This window comes from Triturus cristatus, chromosome 3_2 (genome assembly GCF_964204655.1).
Source record: "Triturus cristatus chromosome 3_2, aTriCri1.1, whole genome shotgun sequence".
NCBI classification, from domain to species: domain Eukaryota; kingdom Metazoa; phylum Chordata; class Amphibia; order Caudata; family Salamandridae; genus Triturus; species Triturus cristatus.
In genome coordinates, this window is record NC_140584.1 from 748,799,285 (window position 1) to 748,819,650 (window position 20,366).

The window sequence follows — 20,366 nt, forward strand, 5'->3', positions numbered from 1 at the left end:
TGTATGTATTAAACAATTAGTGTACACACAGTAGGTGTGGCAGATCACATTTCACTAACTATTTATTTACCCCACATTTAGGTCACATAGGAGTGGAACGCAGAGGGCTGGTCCCTGTGTGGTCCTGAGGAAAAACCTTGGGGAGGCTCGAAACATGTTGACCAATACTAGAGGTGTTTAACTCATTATGGTTGCATTGTTTTCTCTAGTACCCCTGTTTTTAAATATTCCGACTAGGAGCTAGAATAAAATTATTTTGCCCACTAGCCAGGTACTTTTAACATCTTCTTTCTTCCACTCCACAACTCTGCACGACACATTTTTTCACGTAAGTGCTCCTACGTAATTTCGCAAGTCGAAGCACGCCTCAATCTGCAGCAGATTGAGAGGACTCCAATGGAGAAGCATGTCACCAAGGGGAAACCCTGGTGAGTGAGGGGACTCAAGAAAGAAATTTTTCTTTCTTGTCTGAACAAGACTGTCTAACTCGACTTGAGTTGGGGTCTCACGTCACCCTAGCTAGGTTCCTAATACGGTATTCCGGTTTTTCTCTGTCCATTACTGAAGGAGGGTGGCCGTAGCTTTATACCCTCTGCCTCCCCCCTTCTTGAGTGCGTAAAATAAAGTAGACAGGCAATATTGAAAGGACGGTGCTCCAATGCCCATTTTAATGAGCCACAACTGTGGCTGGGGATTTGGGTAGTTCACAACAAGAGCAGTGTTCTTCTGTGTCATCATGAGTAGGGGGTCTGAGTTAAGATAGGCAGAGGGCCAGAAAAGATGTGAATGCTCACTGGACACAGCCTGCCAACATTACTTAGTTGTGTTTTCCTTTGTTCCACAATAATATAATTTCCAAAATATAGATTGACATAAATATTGTGTCAAACAAATTCTGAAGTTAATGCAAATACCAAAGAACAACGGTGGAGGTCACAACCTATGAGCACCAGTGAGCCTAATTAAGAAATATTATAGGTTTCGTACGCTCAACTCCTTGTGGCTCACCGTTAGGCCACAAACCCCAAATCACAAATTTTACATTATTCAAGAAGGAGCGTTTCAATGTCAATTAAAAAAAAAATCTTTGACAGTCCAATACTGTAATCCGGAAGGTAAACAAAAATCGTAGAAATGTTCACTTTAAATTCAGATCCTTTATTTTAGATTGAATTTACATCATCCAACATCATCCGATTAGATGTAATTTACATCATTCAACATCCTCTGACTTCAAAAAATCATGTAGTTACAGTCGACGCGTTTCGTCCTTCTTTACGACATCATCAGGGCTGTAAGATAAGATACACAAAATCATGAAGTTATCCAAAATCCCCTATCTCCAATCTCAAAAATAGCAACTATTAAGGTACCTGCCTATTTAACAATCTATATAAAATTCAAGGGAGAAAATTATACAAAAACTCATAATCAAATGACTGTCTACATTCCCAATATAATCCTATATTTATTCAAGGGATGGCAGTTAGTAAAACAATAACACATTTCAATCCTCATGTCAACCAGTAACTCATCGGCATTAATGAATCTAATTCAATCTGTCTCACCTCCTAGTGACTCCAATTCTCCTGTCCTTTTATCCTCTTAATTCTGATTGAGTATGACAGCCGCAGTACTATTGTTTTTATGGTTTGTTTCAAAATATCAGCTCCCTGTAAGGTTAAATGAAAAAAAGGGATTATTTTTTGCTTATCCTAATTTATATCTCCTCTTAATGGTCTCAACAAATGTTTCACAATAGTCTCCCTTTTCAACCTATTTAAATCAACTCATTCTCAAACCCTTCAATATACAACTGGGTAGCAGCACCATATTCCCTTTCAAATATTCGATTCTGTGTCATTCCACTTCCATACTCATAAATATCAATATCAATCTATTTAAATTCCATGTAGCATATTGCCTATCCCGCTAGATGGCCATTTTAGGCACCATTATTTATATAAGAAAATCCTCATATCTCACCTTTAAACTTATTTGAATAAATTAGTTTATCTCTTCCAGACAATACACTGCTACGAAATCCAATTTTCCAATCCACATGGTTATTCCCGTGTTATACCAACTCTACACAAAAAGAATATAATCAATTTATGAGACCCAGTTTTTATTATTGGTTTAGAAAATCCTTGATAATTGTCCCTTCTATTTAACTAGAAAACACCAAATATGTGTCATCCCCTTGATACCTGCTCAAATCTCCAAGGCTGTCTCTCGTCAAAACCTCCGACCCGCCGCAAACCGGTGCGATAAATCCGGAATGCCTCCTTTAGCCGCCAGGCTCCCTCTTTAAACCGAGCTATATCCAATCAAATGTCCGGATTTCAAGCCTTTCATTATGCAAATCAAATGTGTTTACCCAATAGCCTATCCAAACCATCGGCAAGCTAGAAGGACCAATCCGGTGCACCCTAGCTCAGAGGGATTCTCACTTTCTCCTGAAAACGAGTCAACCAATCCAACTCTCCTTAATTTAAATATCTGCTTAGTTGTTCCCTATCTGGTCCGCCATCAAGTCCTCAAGCATATTCATTGACTCCCCATTGTCTTTTGAATGCGTGTAAGCCTATTCGGTTTCCCGTTGTCCCTATTCAGTCCGCCATTAGATCTGCGAGCGTGTTAGCAGCTCCCTGCTCGCTCTATAATATATTCAAACCTACTAATTCTAAACAGTTGCATACGATTTAAAGGACCTTTTTCTTTCCTAATTATATTTGCAAAACCACATGCCTCATGTAACATCAAACAAAAAGCATTACCAACAGGCAGTATATTACATTTTTTGCTTATTTAAAGAGAACATCATAACCCCAATTTTGTAATACTAATTAAATCAAACATAACTAATATTCGTCTTATCATTTTACAATTTCCCTGAAAAACTAAGCTTTTAAGTCTGGTTTTTGGCAATAATTTGAAATTCAAATGTCAAATGTCAATCTCATTATTATTTCTCTTATGCTAATGGTCGTCATAAATATATTGATGTTCTAGTTTCTAACCTAACATCCAACTGATGGATTCTATAATTTCATTAAACAACTCAGCTTTTAAATCTATATTACAAGATCTACATATCCTGTCTTAAAATCCTTAAAGTCCAGCGGCTCATGTCCCAGAAAATTCTAATAAATCGTCCTACTCATCAACCTACATTCAACTGCATTTATGGATTTTATACTATTCAGTCATGATAATAAGTATTGAAATTATAAGTAGTAATCACTACTCGTGTTCATCATGTACTGTTTTCTTATATTAAAAAATAATGCAGTTCAGTATCAGAATTCAGACCCAGGGTAACCGATCTACATTTAGTGATTCACCTGGCCTCTTCCTGTGTTGGTATAATGGAGATTTGATATCTTTATTAATGATGGAGCGTCTATGCTCCTGTATCCTCAACTTCAAATTCCTTTTCGTGCTCCCTATGTAAATTTTTTTGCAATCACTAATTATTACATAGATTACACCAATGCTATTACAATTGATGAACTCTTTAATCTGATAATGTTTCCAATTATTATACCTGAATTCTCTTACTTTGTTCACTCCCAGTGCACATATATTGCATGATCCACAGACAAAAAAAAACCCTTAGGTGGTTGGGGTAACCAATTTGATTCCATGGATTTCAGGGGTTGAATATAGTTTCTTGTAACCAAATCTTTAACAGTGCTGTTACGTCTATAAATCAATTTAGGTTGATCCCCCAAATGATCTAACAGCCCCGGCACCCCTTTCAGTAGGTTCCAGTTCTTACTTAAGGCTTTCACTATCTGATCTTTTAGAGAACAATAAGTAGTCACAAATGCTAGATAATCATTGCGTTGTTTTCAATCTCTCTGAACCAAGGTGGAATCCCTATTGCTTTTCATAACTTTATTCCGTGCTTTGTCCAAATCCTTCTTCCTCTATACCCGCGCTAGTAATCGATTTTCAAGAATGTCTAGTTCAATTCCAAAATCTTTGTCAGAAATACAATTTCTCCGTAGTCTAATCATTTCCCCGTAGGGAATTCCTCTCATGACTGTCAAAGGATGAGCACTGTCTGCACGTAATATGGAGTTAGTAGCAGTACTTTTTCTAAAAAGTTTACTCCTAATGGTGTCACCATCTATATATAACTCCACATCCAGAAATTCTATACTTTTATGGTTCTGATTCATCGTAAATCTTACATTGAAATCATTGTCATTCAAATACTCAAAGTAATTTTGTAATTCTTCTTGACTGCCCCTCCATATCATTAAAATATCGTCGATGAATCGAGCCCAAAATAGGATGGAGTCAATCCATCCTGTGGCTCCCCGGCTCCAGGCGTGCTCCCTCTCAAACCAACCCATAAATAGATTGGCGTAAGAGGGAGCAAACCTGGAGCCCATCGCAGTCCCTCTCACCTGATGGTACCACTCATCTTCAAAAAGAAAGTAATTATTGTTCAAAATCAACATACTCATTTCCACCAACATATTTGAGTGGTCCCGTAATCTAGCACTCCGACTATCCAAGAAATGAATCAAAGCCTGTTCTCCCTTGTCCTTGTTGATGCACGTATAAAGTCCAACCACATCCAATGTCACTAATAACATGCTGTGCTCCAATTTACAGTCTTGTAATTTACTCAAAACATCCATCGTGTGCCGTATATAAGATGGCAAGTTTGACACTAAGGGTTTCAAAAAACTATCAACAAACTCTGATAAATGTTCTGTCACACTTCCAATACTTGATACAATGGGTCTGCACGGGGGGTCTATTTTAGATTTATGAACTTTCGGCAATGTATAAATAAATGGAAATGTTGGATTAGTAACATGCAAGTATTTAAATTCAGCTTCATCAATTAGCCCTTCCTCCTTCCATGTATAGAATCTCTCAGTAATATGTCTAATTACCTCCTTCATAGGGCTACCAGACAATTTCACATAACAATTTGAATCCCCAAGCTGTCTCCTAATTTCTTGGATGTAATTAGATCGATTCATAATGACAATGTTTCCCCCTTTATCAGCTTCCCGAATTACTATATTGTTATCACAACTCAACTGTTTGAGTGCCAGTCTCTCATCCCTTGATAAATGATCCTGATTTCTAGAGCTACCTTTTCCTTTCCTCCCTGAGTCTTCTATCAAATGAAACTCTTGCACAGTTTTCCTAACATATATGTCTATAGCTGCAAACTGTAAACCTTGTGGTGTGAATTTGGATTTAGTTCTAAGACCACTGGTACAACTGTAGTCCGTCATGATATTTAACAATTAAGCTGTTTCATCAATTCCAAAACTTTCCCCTTCAGTTAAGGACATAAGTAAGTGAACATTCTTCAAATCAGTGATTGACATATCACAATTTTTAATGCTTTCTTTGACATTAGTACGTTTGTCCATAGTCGCAAAAAAACTCTTTACTTTCAAAATCCTAGAAAATCTAAACAAATCTATCTCCAGGTTTGTGTAATTACATGCATTGTTTGGACAAAATGAAAGACCTTTCTTCAGGACAGATGCTTCATGAGCATTCAACATCCTATTAGATAAATTAATTATTTCCAATTCCCCTTCACATGCAGTGTCCTGAAGCCTTGTGCTATCCATATTCACCCCTAATTCCTGATCTTGTTCTGACTCCGTGTCCCTATTCTTGTATTTCCTATGTTTCCTCCCCCTTCTCGTTCCATGGGGACCTTTTTATGTGTTCAAATTCTGAAGTTAAGACTCATGGGACAGAATATTGAAGGTCAGAATATTGTGTTTTTAAGTATGTTATATAATTTTTTGTAAATATAGTTGAATATAACATTGCTATGTTTTTAAACAAATAGCAATTTGTTTTAATAAATTGTTTAAATGGACATTTTTTAAACATTTTTAAATAATTTGAATATTAATTAATTGTATTATATTGTAGTTTTTCTTCATTAATTCTCAATTCTTCAATAATTAATTTAAAGTGTTATCATTTTTTAAATTAATATTCATTGTTAATTTATTTCTACCATTATGTTTATTTGTTTTGCTGGGTATTGGAATTTTTAATGATTATATGTTGGGACATGTTTTAAATCTATTCTTTTTACTTTTTATGAATGAAATGTTTAATTTAGTAATTTTAATTTTTAATAATTAATGTAAATGATATCATTTTAAAAGTAGTATGTATATATATATACACACATATTATTTATTTATATTTATATATTTAAAATATATTTTATAATTCTTTATTTGAAATATTTGTCCTTTTTCTAATTTAGGAGGTGGCATAGTAAATCTGGACCAGTGTTTTTCCTGCTGTTGCTTATGTTAGTGTGGGGTGGGGATAATACATCATGCCCTTTCAAAGTCTAGCACTTTCCCTATTGTTGCTTATGTTAAAGAGGGAATAGTAAATCTGACCTCTCCAAAGTACAACACTTTGCCTACTGTTGGTTACATAGGAGTGGAAATAGTTAATCCAACCCCTCATATGCCCAACACTGTTCCTTCTGCTGCTCAAGTTGGAGTAGCAATAGCAAATCTGACCCCCTCCAATGTTCAACATTGTTCTTACTATTGTTTGTTTTGAAGTGGGAATAGTAAATCTGGCCCTCGTAAAGCCGAATGCTGCCAATACTGTTGCTCACATTGGAGTAGGCGTAGTAAATATGACCACTCCAAATTCCAAACTGGCCTTACTGTTGATGAGGTTGGAGTGGAAGTAGTACATTTTACTCCACCAAAAAATGAACACATTTTCTATTATTTAATTGTAAAAGAAATGTAATATATATTATATATATATATATATATATATACATACATACATGTATATATACATATATTTTGACAGAAAAAACATAGGTTTCAGGGACGTTATAGTTAGGAATTAGCATTTAAAAAACCTTTGAAATTCACTGAAAAAACCATAGGTTTCAGGGATGTTATAGATAGTTGGACATTTTACTCATAGAAAACCATAGAAATTCCCCTGTTATAGTTAGTTGAGCTAACTATAACTCGCGCCCCCGCAATGCACTGCTGATGACGTCACATATTACATCATTCATGACATGGTCAGTGACATCACTGATGACATCACTGATGGACTCAGAAACGTATCTGGGATGGAGTGCCCACTGCTACACACTTCGGTGGCACTAGGTAATTATTTGCTCATGGATGCGCAGAGGCGGCAGTGTCTGTCTGTCTCTCTCTCTTCCTTTTTTTCCTTCTATCTCTCTAACTCTCTCTCTTCCTTCTCCCTTTCTCACTCCTTTTCTTTCTTTCCCTCTCTTTTTCTCTCTGGCTTTTTTTCCTTCTCTGTTTCTCTGTGCCTCTCTCTTTTGATATGCCCATTACGCACACCCTTATTGTGTGCTTTATTTTCCAGGCTCTGTTCGACATCCATGGTCCCCACAGGAGTGTTCCGCCTTCTTGTTTTCAATTATTTTCGTTACATTTTGTTTATTAGTTTATCATTTATATATATGTTAATAAAAAAATTAATTTTGCAAATAGTTTTTCGTTTATCGTTATATATATATTTATAAAAAAATAAAGTTAAAAAAAATATAATAACGTTTTTGGTTGTTCTCTTCACTGCTGTGTGTCTCTTTCTTGTTCTTATTACTGTTATTTGATGGAGTCCACCATGGTGTTAAATTTTGGGGCACTTATCGTGGGAATACTGGTGATTTCTGCAGTTTACACCAACTTCTGAATAATGTGTTAGATTTACCTCAACTTTACTTCCATTAAAGTGCTGATAATGAAATACAGATTAGCCGTTCCCGTACAAAAAGACACAAGGTGCACCTTTGCGATTTATTCTAAATACTAAAATCCTGTATTGAATTGCACTGAGGAAGTGGCTGCACTTGCAGTGTACACACAAAATCAATTAAGAACTCTCATTGTATTTATATTTATTGGGAATAGTGCGTCAAGTGCTGGATCTTGACAAGATACACTGCTCAGTTCGTATATTGTTCTGCACACGAAAAAAATCACATCACAACTTTCACAATAACTGCAATGCGAAACAAATTCCGGCGATAAGCCACGTTAGCACCAGGTATTTTACACCTGCTTTCTGCTGGAGTTAAGTAGGACGACTACCTGCACCATGAAACTGAACATAGCCAAGAGCCACACCAGAACACCCACAGGTGCCATAGAATCAATGAGCATGATGCAGAGATACCCATGAGGGCCACAAGACTCATCGCAACAACTCCAGGACCGCTAATGCCCACCAATTCCGCATCTGAGCAAGTGTGTCCCTTTGGTCATTGTCTTAGCATGATAGGCACGAGCCCTGCAACATCACAGTGTGCTGTCACCTCAGCGTTGGCAGTGAGCCTGGACATGTAGCTACGCACGCATCCTCCTGCATGCACAACCGGCATGTGCTGGTCCGGAGTACACAGGTCAGCGCAGGGGTATGCCTATCCGGCAAGGGGAACAGGGTGTCTCGGACATGTCCGTGTACAGGAAGTGCGGTAAGTGTGTCTGTGTTCTGGTGTGGGCTGCCACAAAGGCCGCAGCACTCGATGTTGTAAAGTGCCATGCACCACCTCCAAACAGCACTGTGATGGTGTAGTTTGTATGTAGCAGGACATGAGTGAATAGGCATTACGATGGTGTGCCATACGAGTGCACGAGATACAACAGCGCACCGTAGAAAAGTGTTGGGGCTCGTGGGAGAGAGAAGCAGCTGTTTGGCAATATAATACACCGTGAACTCGCCCATGTGCCACGTGCTGGGCATCTCATCCATGATAACCAAGGTCGCAGACATCCCACAACACCAACGACCGTCCTTTGTACACATCCTGTATGAATGCAGCGTGGTTTTCACTTCTATGCTTGTTCAGTGATTTGATGTTGGCGGGTTGTGTGACTTGTGCTCCTTGTTGGTGTGTTTCATTTTGGCCATTGTTTGTCTATACTTGTGCTGTACTTAATTGTGCATATGTGCCATTCTGCCCATCTCCCACCGTCAGCCCACTCCCTGCTTCTTCCTCTTCCTGGTGCTGTTTGTGTCTATAATTTTGTTGCTCCACACATAAACACATGTAAAGAACAAATTCGAATAGGTTTCAAAACTTCTCTATTAGTTTCTTTTTAATTTTCCATATAAACCGTTTTTTTAATATTCAACAACACATAGAAGTCAGAAGTGCAACGTATTCTATCAACACACTTTCTAGAAAATTCTACAACACGTGCAGGTTAAAAGTTCATCAATTTTTTTAAACTTAACAATATTTTTGGGGAACATTTTCTCGACATTTAACGGCACGTGCAGGTTAAAAGTTCACAATTGTTTTAAGTTCGAACAGTGCCTTCCAAATGCAAGTAGCAGCTGTGGTTCAGTTGAGCAAATGTTATCCTTTGATATGTACTCCACATTGAAACTGCTTTTTCTTAACCAATCACAAAGATGCTTTTCCACAAAACGAATGTGCACCCTACTTTTCAAAAAGCATGCTTTTCAACTCCCAATCACGTATTGTTTTGTATGGCAAAAAAAAGTACTTCTCTATCTTTAAACATATCTCTTATTCTACCAAGGAACTGCATGAGCTACAGACATCTTTCCATACCTTCCAACCATACCTTCAAAATGCTAGTGTGGATCGTAGGACATAGCTATATTTTCAGGTGCAAGAGGTATGCAGAACACAGACGTATTGACTTAGACCTAGGTTAACAAAATGTGGACATTAAATGGTTTACACAGAGAAGATTGAAGTTACACCAATTGCTACCTTTGGTTAAAACCTCTTTGCATCTTCCACACCCTGACCTTATGATTGTGCATTGTGGTGGAAATTGACTGGGGTAGGTTTGGAAATGCTTATGAAGGACACCTTTGCACACCTCAGCTCAGCACCATGTGACTCTGGGCAATAGCTCACTTAATAGCTCACATAATTTCCACGCCAGCCTCGAGGGCCTTCAGACCCATTGGGGTGAGTAGTTTGCGCTTTACAAATACCGTATTGATTTGATATGCGTAAATTTACCTTTGCGCTCCCTGTATAACACCCCTTAAGCACCATACACAAGTTACAATGTTCAAAACAAAAGTTCCTCCGAGTAGGTATAACTACATGCTGACACTACTTGACAGATGTGGCACAGCGGCCAGAGCACATGACTTCACAGCATATGACACACAGTTTAGACTCACGCTTGCATCCCGACCTCCAGCAGCACCTCAGCTTAGCACCATGAGACTCTAGACAATACCTCACATATTTTTCGTACCCCAGCACTTTCAAACCAGTATGAGTCAGTAGTTTCTCCTAGTAGGTATAAACACATGCTGACACTACTTCCACAGGTGTGCTGCTGCGGCCACGGCACATGACTTCACACCATAAGACACAGTTTAGGCTCACGCTTTCATACCCGACTCCCGTAGCGGCTCACCTTAGCAGCATCAGACTACGCAATACCTCACTTAATTTCCGTGCCCAGCACTTTCAGACCAGTAGGTATGAATAGTTCGCTTTGCACCCCCTCTATAGCACACCCTAAACACCCCACAGAGGTTACAGTGCTCCTACCCTCCTCTTTCCCACATTTTTCACCCTTTTTCTCCCTTACTCCCTTACTCGCTTCAACGGAATCATAAAATGGCGGCCAACACTTCCTAGTTGCAACCGATCGCAGGGCTCGCAGCCAATCAGCAGCTAGCTCGTAACGCCTCAGCCAATTAGATGACAGATTTCCCAAATATCGATATCTGTAAATTTTGATATTGTTAAAAAACTACTGAATGGATTTACACAAAATAAACAAAAGTGTGCTTTCTAGACCAAGACCATTCTCCCTGCCAAATTTGGGGTAATTCCATTTACCCGTTCGACCTGTAGCCATGTCTACATTTTCCTATGGAAATGAACATTGAAAACACACGTTTTGGGACCCCCTTTTTTCTCGTCCGCCCCTTGACGGATCACCCCCAAACTTTCAACATCGGAGCTGATCTCATCAAAGAATTAGTTTTGAAAATTTCATGAAGATTCATCAATCGGCGCCAAAGTTATTGCGAATAGAATGTTGCCATTTTCCTATAGTAACTAGGTCCTAACTATAAACCTTTTTTCCATAGGAAATCCGCAACATTCTATTCCCAATAAGTCTGGCGCCGGTTGACGAATCTTCGCGAAATTTTCCAAACTTTTGGCCAGCTCTGGTCTGCTCCTATCCTGAAAGTTTTGTGGTGATTCGTCAAGCGGACCTGTTGATGCAGCTACAGCCCGAACTGCTGAACGGAATTACACCAAATTTGGCAAAGAGGTAGTCCTCAGTTCAGACTCATGCCTTTTGCATAAATGGTGTAAATCCGTTCAGTAGTTCCTGAGAAAATTAGAGTAAACAAGATAGATATATCTATGGCCTCGGAGGATCTGCGCACCCTAAGCGCACCCTCTGCGAACCGAGCACGTAGCCTCCCAATCACGCGCTGCATGCTAATTGGCTGTTTAGCGTCTGTCAACATTCGAAAGCAGGAACTGTTGGCAGCCATTTTGTGTAGAAGCGAGGTTGATTAAGTAAGGGAAATAAGTGTGGGAAAGATGTAAAGGGGGCAGGGTAGAAATACTCTGACCCACTAGTGTTGCTTCGGGGGTCCCAGAAGGACCCCCTGGGGCCCCCTTTTTTTTAAAATTTAAACGGCGAAATGCGCGCAGGGTGCGCGCTTCGTTAATAATTAGCCCCCGGGGTGGCCAAATCCCGGGGGCAAAATCTTTAAAAATGAATGGGGGAGGGAGGCTGCATGGCCCCCTCCTGGAGCCCTTGAGGGCCCTGGGGACCGCCACCCCCCAGGGCTGGCTCCTACAGTGTCCTGGGGTGCCCACCCCAGGACACTGTTGTTTGCTATGAGAAGGCGGGAGTCTCCCACCCTCCCATAGCAAACTTTGTTTGGATTTTGAAAGAGAGAGCAGGGAAACCTGCTATCTCTTTCAAAAACCAAACGATATTGCTTTTCCACACGGGGAGCTGCATGTTCATGAGCAAAACAAAGTCAGTTATAAGATCGCCTTGTCCACATATCATAAAAATATTTAAAAGGCCCGTAAAACTCACATTGCATCTTTACTAGATCAAGCTGGTAGTAATTCAAGGATGCTTTTTCAAATTTTGCAAACTTTTACCAGTCCGAAAGCATGTGAAACTACTGACACCTTTTCGCAATCTCTATGTGATAATATTTCCTCTTTCTTTGTGCAGAAAGTTGAAAATATTTACCAGAAAATTATATCGGCAAAATCTTCTTCCTCCCTTCCTATTGTAGAATTTTCGAATTATATAAATACACACTCTCAACTACACACTTTTCACCCTGTTGCTTTTGCCGAAGTTATATCTCTTTTAAACTGCACCAAATCAGGTTCCCCTCTCGATATTATTCCTGCTAAAGAATCCTCTAAATTCTCGGACTAACTTGCACTACCCATTTGCACCATTCTTAATAGTGACTTGACCTCTGGTAGTCTCCCGTCGGAATGGAAGCATGCTCAAATTATTCCCATCCGCAAAAATCTTAAGATTCACTCTTCTGAATTGTCTAATTACCGCCCCATCTCTCTGCTTCCCCTACAGGGTAAGCTTATAGAAAGACATATTAATAAACATCTATCGATGTTTGTTGAATCCACCCACTCTCTTGATGTCTCCCAGTCGAGCAATCGGGCCAAACATAGTACTGAGACTGCCTTGGTGGAGGTGACCGATAATATCAGGCTGGCATTAGACAACGGTCAAGCAGCACTTTTGGTGCTGCTTGATCTTTCAGCAGCTTTTGACACCATCTCCCACCAGATTCTGTTGGAGAGGCTACAAGATTTAGGAATTCAAGGACTCGCTTTGAAATGGCTGACGGATTTCCTCACTAATAGATTGCAGACAGTCACCCTGGGTCCTTTTAAATCTGCCTCTTCCCGAGTTACCAGGGGAGTCCCCCAGGGCTCATGTTTGAGCCCTACCTTATTTAATATCAATGTAACTCCCCTGGCGAAACTTATGAGAAGTTTAGGTTTTAATCCTATCTCCTATGCAGATGATACCCAACTTCTCCTCACCTTCGATAAAAATAGACCTGACATTCAACAAATTTTTTCCAATGGTATGACGGCTATTGCATCATAGATGCAACGTAATTTCCTTCAACTAAATTCTGAAAAATCGGAAATTATGCTGTTTGGTGGCGCCACCATCTGTTAGTTCCCTAAATGGTGGCCTGAGGAGTTGGGTACAGCCCGACCCCCAAAGAACTAATCAAAAATCTTGGTGTTAAAATTGATTGATCAAGGGCTCAATTTAGACGCCCACGTCAACTCCAAGATTGGCACCTGTTATTACGTTTTGGGTTTACTCAGGAGAATCTTTCCTCTACTTCCTCTTACGTCCAGGAAAACATTGATACAGGCGTTGATCTTGAGTAGAATTGATTATTGTAATGCTCTGCGTCTCTCGACCAGTGAAGCTTCTTTAAATAAACTGCAGGTTGTGCAGAATACTGCGGCTCGCCTAGTTACGGGAGCCCCGCTCAGGACTCCCTCCGTGCCCCTACTGACTACGATTCACTGGCTTCCAGTGAGGAAAAGAGTGAATTTTAAGATAGGCTGTACCGTTTACAAGGCCCTAAACGGCCTCGCTCCATCCTATCTTTCTAGTAAAATCAATAACTATACGCCCTTACGCTCTCTTAGGTCAGGTTCTAAACGGTTACTTTCTATTCCCAGAATTGAAAAAATCGCGGAGCGGCGGCAAAGCCTTCTCTTATCTGGCTCCGATTTTCTGGAATGAACTACCGCAACATCTCCGGGACTGTACAGCCATCTTTCATTTCAGAAAACTCCTCAAAACTCACCTTTTCTAACCAGCTCATCGGTGCAGTAGGGTCATTACAAGCGCAGAGATACCCCTTGGGGTGATTCAGCGCTATACAAGATTATAAAATAAATAAATAAATAAATAAATAAATGTTAGCAGTTCCCCATGTGGAAAAGCAATGCCGGCTCCCGAAGGATGCGGGGAGCCGGCTGGGACTGTGGGGGCGTTGGGGCTCCCCCACGGACCCCAACGTTTTTTAATAAACCCCGGGGGATGGGGTCCCCGGGGAAAATAAAAATTAGTGATAGGGGCTATTTTTGTTTTACGGTAAATTAGGAGTCGCGCATCCTAACGCGCTGGGTGCACGATTTCTCTCGCGTTGGGTGCACGGTTCCTAACGCGTTGGGTGCGCGGATCCAAGGGAAAAAACCTGAAATTTTTGGGAGATAAACATCTAGCTTAAGTGTTTTGTTTTTGAGTGGCTCTAAAAAGAGCCATTGTGTTCATTGAGAGTTTTTGGTACTTATAAGTGAGTACCTATACAGAGTCTAAAGTTGTTGAGGAAGACTCTGTTTCCTTCATCAGTAAAGTGTACTCCATCTCTCCTATACATCTCTTGCATATGAAAGCGCAGATTGTTATTGTAAATGGACCCCATTCTATAGTCTCGGAGAAAAGCAGAAACAGATTTATTCACATGTTTCCTAGCTTTCTCAATCTGTGGACAAAAATGATTGGACCAGTTCCATTTCTGCCTGTGGCATATGTTAGAATACACAAAGGCAGTTTTGGGAAAAAGTTAAATCAATTCTGCAAAGGTGTCCTTCATAAGCATTTCCAGACCTACCCCAGTGAAAGTGCCTAGGTCATTGCCACCACAGTCTACTATTATGTGGTCAGGGTGTTGGATATGCATATAGGATTTTACCAATGGCATCAATTGGTGCCACTTTAACCCTCTCTGTCCAATCCATTTAATGTCTACATTTGGCAAACCTAGGTCTTTGTGAATGCCTTTGTTTTTTTGCATACCTTTGGCTCCAGAAAATATAGCTGTGTCCCACAATCCACACTTTAAGCATCTTGAAGGGAGGTCTGGATGCACTCAGATGGTCTCTGTAAATGAAATGGTAGTTTGAAAAGTAAGATTTTTCTAAAATGGTGGCTAAGATGCAATTTTGAAAAAAGACAAGAAATCATTGGTTGTTTGACAACCTTCTACACTGAAAGGTAGAGTGAATGTTTCTGTTTTTTAAACGCATGATTCTGATTGGTTAACAAAAACTGATTGAAAGGAACATTATAGATGATAAGCTGATATGTTGAAAAATCAAGCACCCTTGCTGTTTTGATTAGCAACATTGTGTGCTGAACTTGTGACCTGTGTGCTCAGTTCAGTGTTCCATGACCTGTTTCTATGGTAACAGGCAGAAGGCAGATTGGGGGTAGGGTTCGAATTTATGTCATTTGGAAAGGGTTGAAATGTTTAGCCAATAGAAATGTGTGTTAGCTTTGAATTTATGTGGGAAGGAATGTGATTTGATGTTTACATGTATATGTGTGGAAAATGAGAGGGAAACTTTGCCATTCTTTGGTTTTGCTGACAGGTGCACAGTGCAGAGATTCTGTATAAGAAAATCTGGTGTGTGACTGATATACTTCTTAATCTATAAACAACTTGAAAGGTGAGTTATTTAATTGTGAGGGGATGTATGTGGTCTATTTTGATTTTAATCAGACTAATGTATTTCTCCTGCTAAAGTGCTGGGAGTACTTGTTTTTGTCTACAATCTTATTGACAGTGTGTGTGCATGTAGAAACCATTCTGTGTTAAGCATTTGTGTTTTTCATGTGTTTGCAGACAGATAATTGTGCTGTGTTTATATTTTGGTACAATTAGAAACCAGTCATGGTTTATGAATTTGCAAAACGAGTCATGTTTCTATACTAAAATGTAGTACTCGTAGGTTAAGAAATGTGTTTTGGTATAGTGCAAGGGATAGTGTTGTTTGTCTAGAATCACACAGTGAGTCTGTGTGCATTTAGGAATTATTTTGAGAGAAACATTTTGGTACTAATGTGTAGTAGAAATTTTTCTGTAATGTGTGCAGTCACCTTAAATCTTATAGACTAGTAAATGTATTTTGTACAAGGGATAGTTGGCTGTCTAAAATCACACTGTGAGTCTGTGTGCATTTGGGTAAGGATTGTGAGAGAAGCATTTGGTAACATTGTGTATTTGCTGACAGATAACTGTTTTAAAACCTGTCATGTTGTCAAGTTTTAGTAGCATTAGAAGCCAGTCTTTGCTTATGAATTGATAAAATGAGTCAGGCTTTGACACTAAAGTGCAGTACTGAAATCTATAGATTGTGTGCAGTCCCCTTACCTCTTCCACAGTAGTGAATGAGTTTTGGTAAACTCCTATGGATAGTGTTGCTTGTCTAGAATCACACTGAGTCTGTGTGCATTTGGGTAACCTTTGTGAGAGAAGCATTTGGTAACATCATGTATTTGCTGACAGATAACTGTTTTAAAACCTGTCATGTTGTCAAGTTTTAGTAGCATTGCAAGCCCGTCTTTGCTTATGCATTGATAAAGTGAGTCAGGCTTTGACACTAAAGTGCAGTACTGAAATATGTAGATTGTGTGCAGTCCCCTTACTCCTTCCACAGTAGTGAATGAGTTTTGGTAAACACCCAGGGATGGTGTTGCTTGTCTAGAATCACACTGTGAGTCTGTGTGCATTTGGGAACCACTGTGAGAGAAGCATTTGGGTACTTCATATCTTTGCATACACATAACTGCTTAAAAACCTTTCCTGTTCTCAAGTTTTGGTAGAATTAGAAGGCAGTCATTGCGTATGTATTCTCCCAGGAACTGTCCGTGCAATACTGTAAACATTCAGTTAATATCCAAGTAGTAACGGAGTGAGGCAGGCCTTAGCAGATGCATTGATTCAAATGGTTGTCCACTAAGCATGCAGTCCTCTAACCATCTACACAGTTCTCTTTCACACCTTTAATTCCACAGTCAGTATCCATACACTTCCAGCAAACACCCTGTCACTCCCCTTGTACTCCTCTAGTGACCCATTCAGCACCATGCACTAATTCATTCACTGCACCAAAACCCAACCACTTATAAATTCACCCAGGCACTCTCCTTGCAGTACTCTAATCATTCAGTCAGTATCCAAGTACTCATACAGTGAGCCAGGCCTTAGCACATGGTCTGCTTCAAACGCCTATCCACTATGCATGTAGTCCTATAACCACCTACACACTTGTCTTTCACACCTTCAATCCCCCAGTCAATATCCATACACTTCCAGGAAACACCCTGGCACTGCCTTTGTACTACTCTACTGATCCATTCAGCACCATGTACTAATCCTTTCAGTGCGCCAAAACCCAAACACTTATAAACTCACCCAGGCAGTGTCCTTGCAGTACTCTAATCATTCAGTCAGTACCCAAGTGCTCATTCAGTGACCAGGCCTTAGCACATGGACTGCTTCAAACCCCTATCCACTATGCACGTAGTCCTCTAACCATTTACACACATGTCTTTCATACCTGCGATTCACCAGTCATTATCCATACACTTCCAGCAAACATCCTGTCACTCCCCTTGCACTCCTCTAGTGACCCATTCAGCATCATGTACTAATCCATTGACTGCACCAAAACCCAACCATTTATAAATTCACAGAGGCACTCTCCTTGTAGTACTCTAATGGTTCAGTTAGTACCCAGGTACTTATGTAGTGAACCCGGACTTAGCACATGGACTACTTCAAACGTCTATCCCCTATGCATGCTTGCCTCAAATCACCTATACAATTGTCTTTCACACCTTCAATTTCCCAGTCAGTATCTCTATACTCTAATAAACATCCTGTCACTCCCCTTGCACACCTCCAGTGATTCATCCAGCACCATGTACTAATGTATTCACTGCGCCAAAACCCCAAAACTTAAAAGATTAATGCAGGCACTCTCCTTGCAGTACTCTAATGATCCATTCAGTACTCAGGTACTCATGCAGTGACCCAGGCCTTAGATAATGGACTGCTTCAAATGTCTGTCTAGTATGCATGCAGGCCTCTAACCACCTACACACTTGTCTTTCACACCTTCAATATCCCAGTCAGTATTTATACAGTTTCTGCAAACACCCTGTCACTCCCCTTACACTTCTCCAGTGACCCATTCAGCACCATGTACTAATCCATTTACTGCGCCAAAAGTCAAACACTTATAAATTCACTGAGGCAGTCTCCTTGTACTTCTCTAATGATTCAGTCAGTACCCAGGTACTTATGTAGTGAACTCGGTTTTAGCACATGGACTACTTCAAATGACTATCCACTATGCATGCAGGCCTCTAACCACCTACACAATTGTCTTTCACACCTTCATTTGCCCAGTCAGTATCTATATAATCCAATAAACACCCTGTCACTCCCCTTGCACACCTCCAGTGACTCATTCAGCAGCATGTACTAATCTATTCACTGCGCCAAAACCCCAAAACTTAAAAGATTTATCCAGGCACTCTCCTTGCAGTACTCTAATGATTCAGTCAGTACCCAGGTACTCATGCAGTGACCCACGCCTTAGCCCATGGAGTGCTTCAAATGTCTGTCCAGTATGCATGCAGGCCTCTAGTCACCTACACATTTGTCTTTCACTTTTTCAATTAACTAGTCAGTATCAATAAACTCCAGTAAACACTCTTTCAGTCCACTTCCACACCTCTACTGACTCATCTGGCACTATGTAGTAATCTATTCACTGGACCAAAACACAAAAACTTAAAAAGATTAACCCAGGCACTCTCCTTGCAGTAGTGTAATAATTCAGTCAGTACCCAGGTAATCATGCAGTGTCTGAGGTCTTAGCTCATGGACTGTTTAAACGTCTATCCACTTTGCATGCAGGCCTCTAGTCACCTACACACTTGTCTTTGACTTCTTTAATTAACTAGTCAGTATCCATATACTTCAATAAACACCCTGTCACTCATCTTGCACTCATCCAGTGACTGATCCAGTACCATGTAAATCTATTCACTGCGCCAAAACTGAAAAACTTTACCCAGGCACTCTCCTAGCAGTAGTCTAATGATTAAGTCAGTTCCCATGTACTCATGTAGGGAACCATGCCTGCTTGGACTGCTTCAAATGTCTATGCAGTATGCATGCAGGCTTCTAACCTACTATACACTTGTCTTTAACAGCTTGAATTACCCAGTCAGTATACATGTACTTCCAGCAAACACCCTGTCACTCCCCTTGCACTGTTCCAGTGACTTATTCAGCACCATGTAGTAATGCATTCACTGCGCCAAAACTGAAACACTTATAAATTCACTCATGCACGCTTCTTGCAATAGTCTAATCATTCAGTCAGTACCTAAGTACTAATGGAGTGAGGCAGGCGTTAGCACATGGATTGATTCAAACGTGTTTCCACTATGCATGGGGGTCTCTAAGTACCAACACAATTGTCTTTCAGACCTTCAATTTCCCAGTCAGTATCTATAAACTCCAATAAACACTCTGTCACTTCAATTGCACACCTCCACTGACTCATTTGTCACTAAGTACTAATCTATTCACTGCACTAGAACCCCAAACTTAAAAAGATTCACCCAGTCACACTGTTTGTAGTACTCTAATGATTCAGTCAGTACTCAGGTAGTTTTGCAGTGATCCAAGTGTTACTCTATGGACTGTTTCAAACGTCTATCCACTATGCATGTAGGTCTGTAGCCACCTACACACTTGTCTTTCACACCTTCAATATCCCAAACAGTATTCATACAGTTCCCGTAAACACCCTGTCACTCTCCTTATACTTCTCCAGTGACTTATTCAGCACCATGTACTAATGTATTTACTGCACCAAAATACAAATACTTATAAATTCATCCTGGCACTCTCCTTGCAATACTCAAAACATTCAGTCAGTATCCAAGTACTATTGGACTGAGAGAGGCCTAAACATATGGATGGATTCAAACACGTATCCACTATGCATGTAGGTCTCTAATCACCTACACACTTGTCTTTCACACCATCAATATCCCAGTCAGTATCCATACACTTCTAGCAAATGCCCTGTCACTCACCCAGTGTCTCTCCTTATAGTACTGTAATCATTCAGTCAGTTAGCATGTAGTCTATTAGTGAGGCAGGCTTTAGGGCATGAACTGCTTCAAAGTAGTATGCACTATGCATGCAGTGTTTTAACCATCGTCACACTTGTGCTTCAGGGCGATAGTTTCTTAGTCAGTATTTATATAACATGTGTTTGTACAGTAATAGAATAGTATACATTTGAAAGTTATTAATATACATTTATTTGTGATTCTTTTTTACAGATACTGTTTTTCACCGTTAAAATAGAGAAATCATGCCAGAAAAAAAAAGAAAAAGAAAAGAACAGGGACAGGAGAATTACTTGAAGAAACATCAACCACAAGTATTGAATGAAAAAGATAATG

The 20,366-nt window shown here is 39.9% G+C and overlaps 1 long non-coding RNA gene across 1 annotated transcript in view; it reads right to left on the reverse strand.

Moving 5' to 3' along the window:
* Nucleotides 1–1,187: 1,187 nt before the first annotated feature.
* Nucleotides 1,188–20,366, reverse strand: part of LOC146858047 (uncharacterized) — an 85,162-nt gene continuing 65,983 nt past the window's right edge. Inside the window, exons 2-3 of the long non-coding RNA XR_014979644.1 lie at nucleotides 1,569–1,673; nucleotides 1,188–1,292 (exon numbers count right to left, since the gene is read on the reverse strand). This is a non-coding gene — a long non-coding RNA (uncharacterized LOC146858047). The remainder of the gene's footprint in view (nucleotides 1,293–1,568; nucleotides 1,674–20,366) is intronic.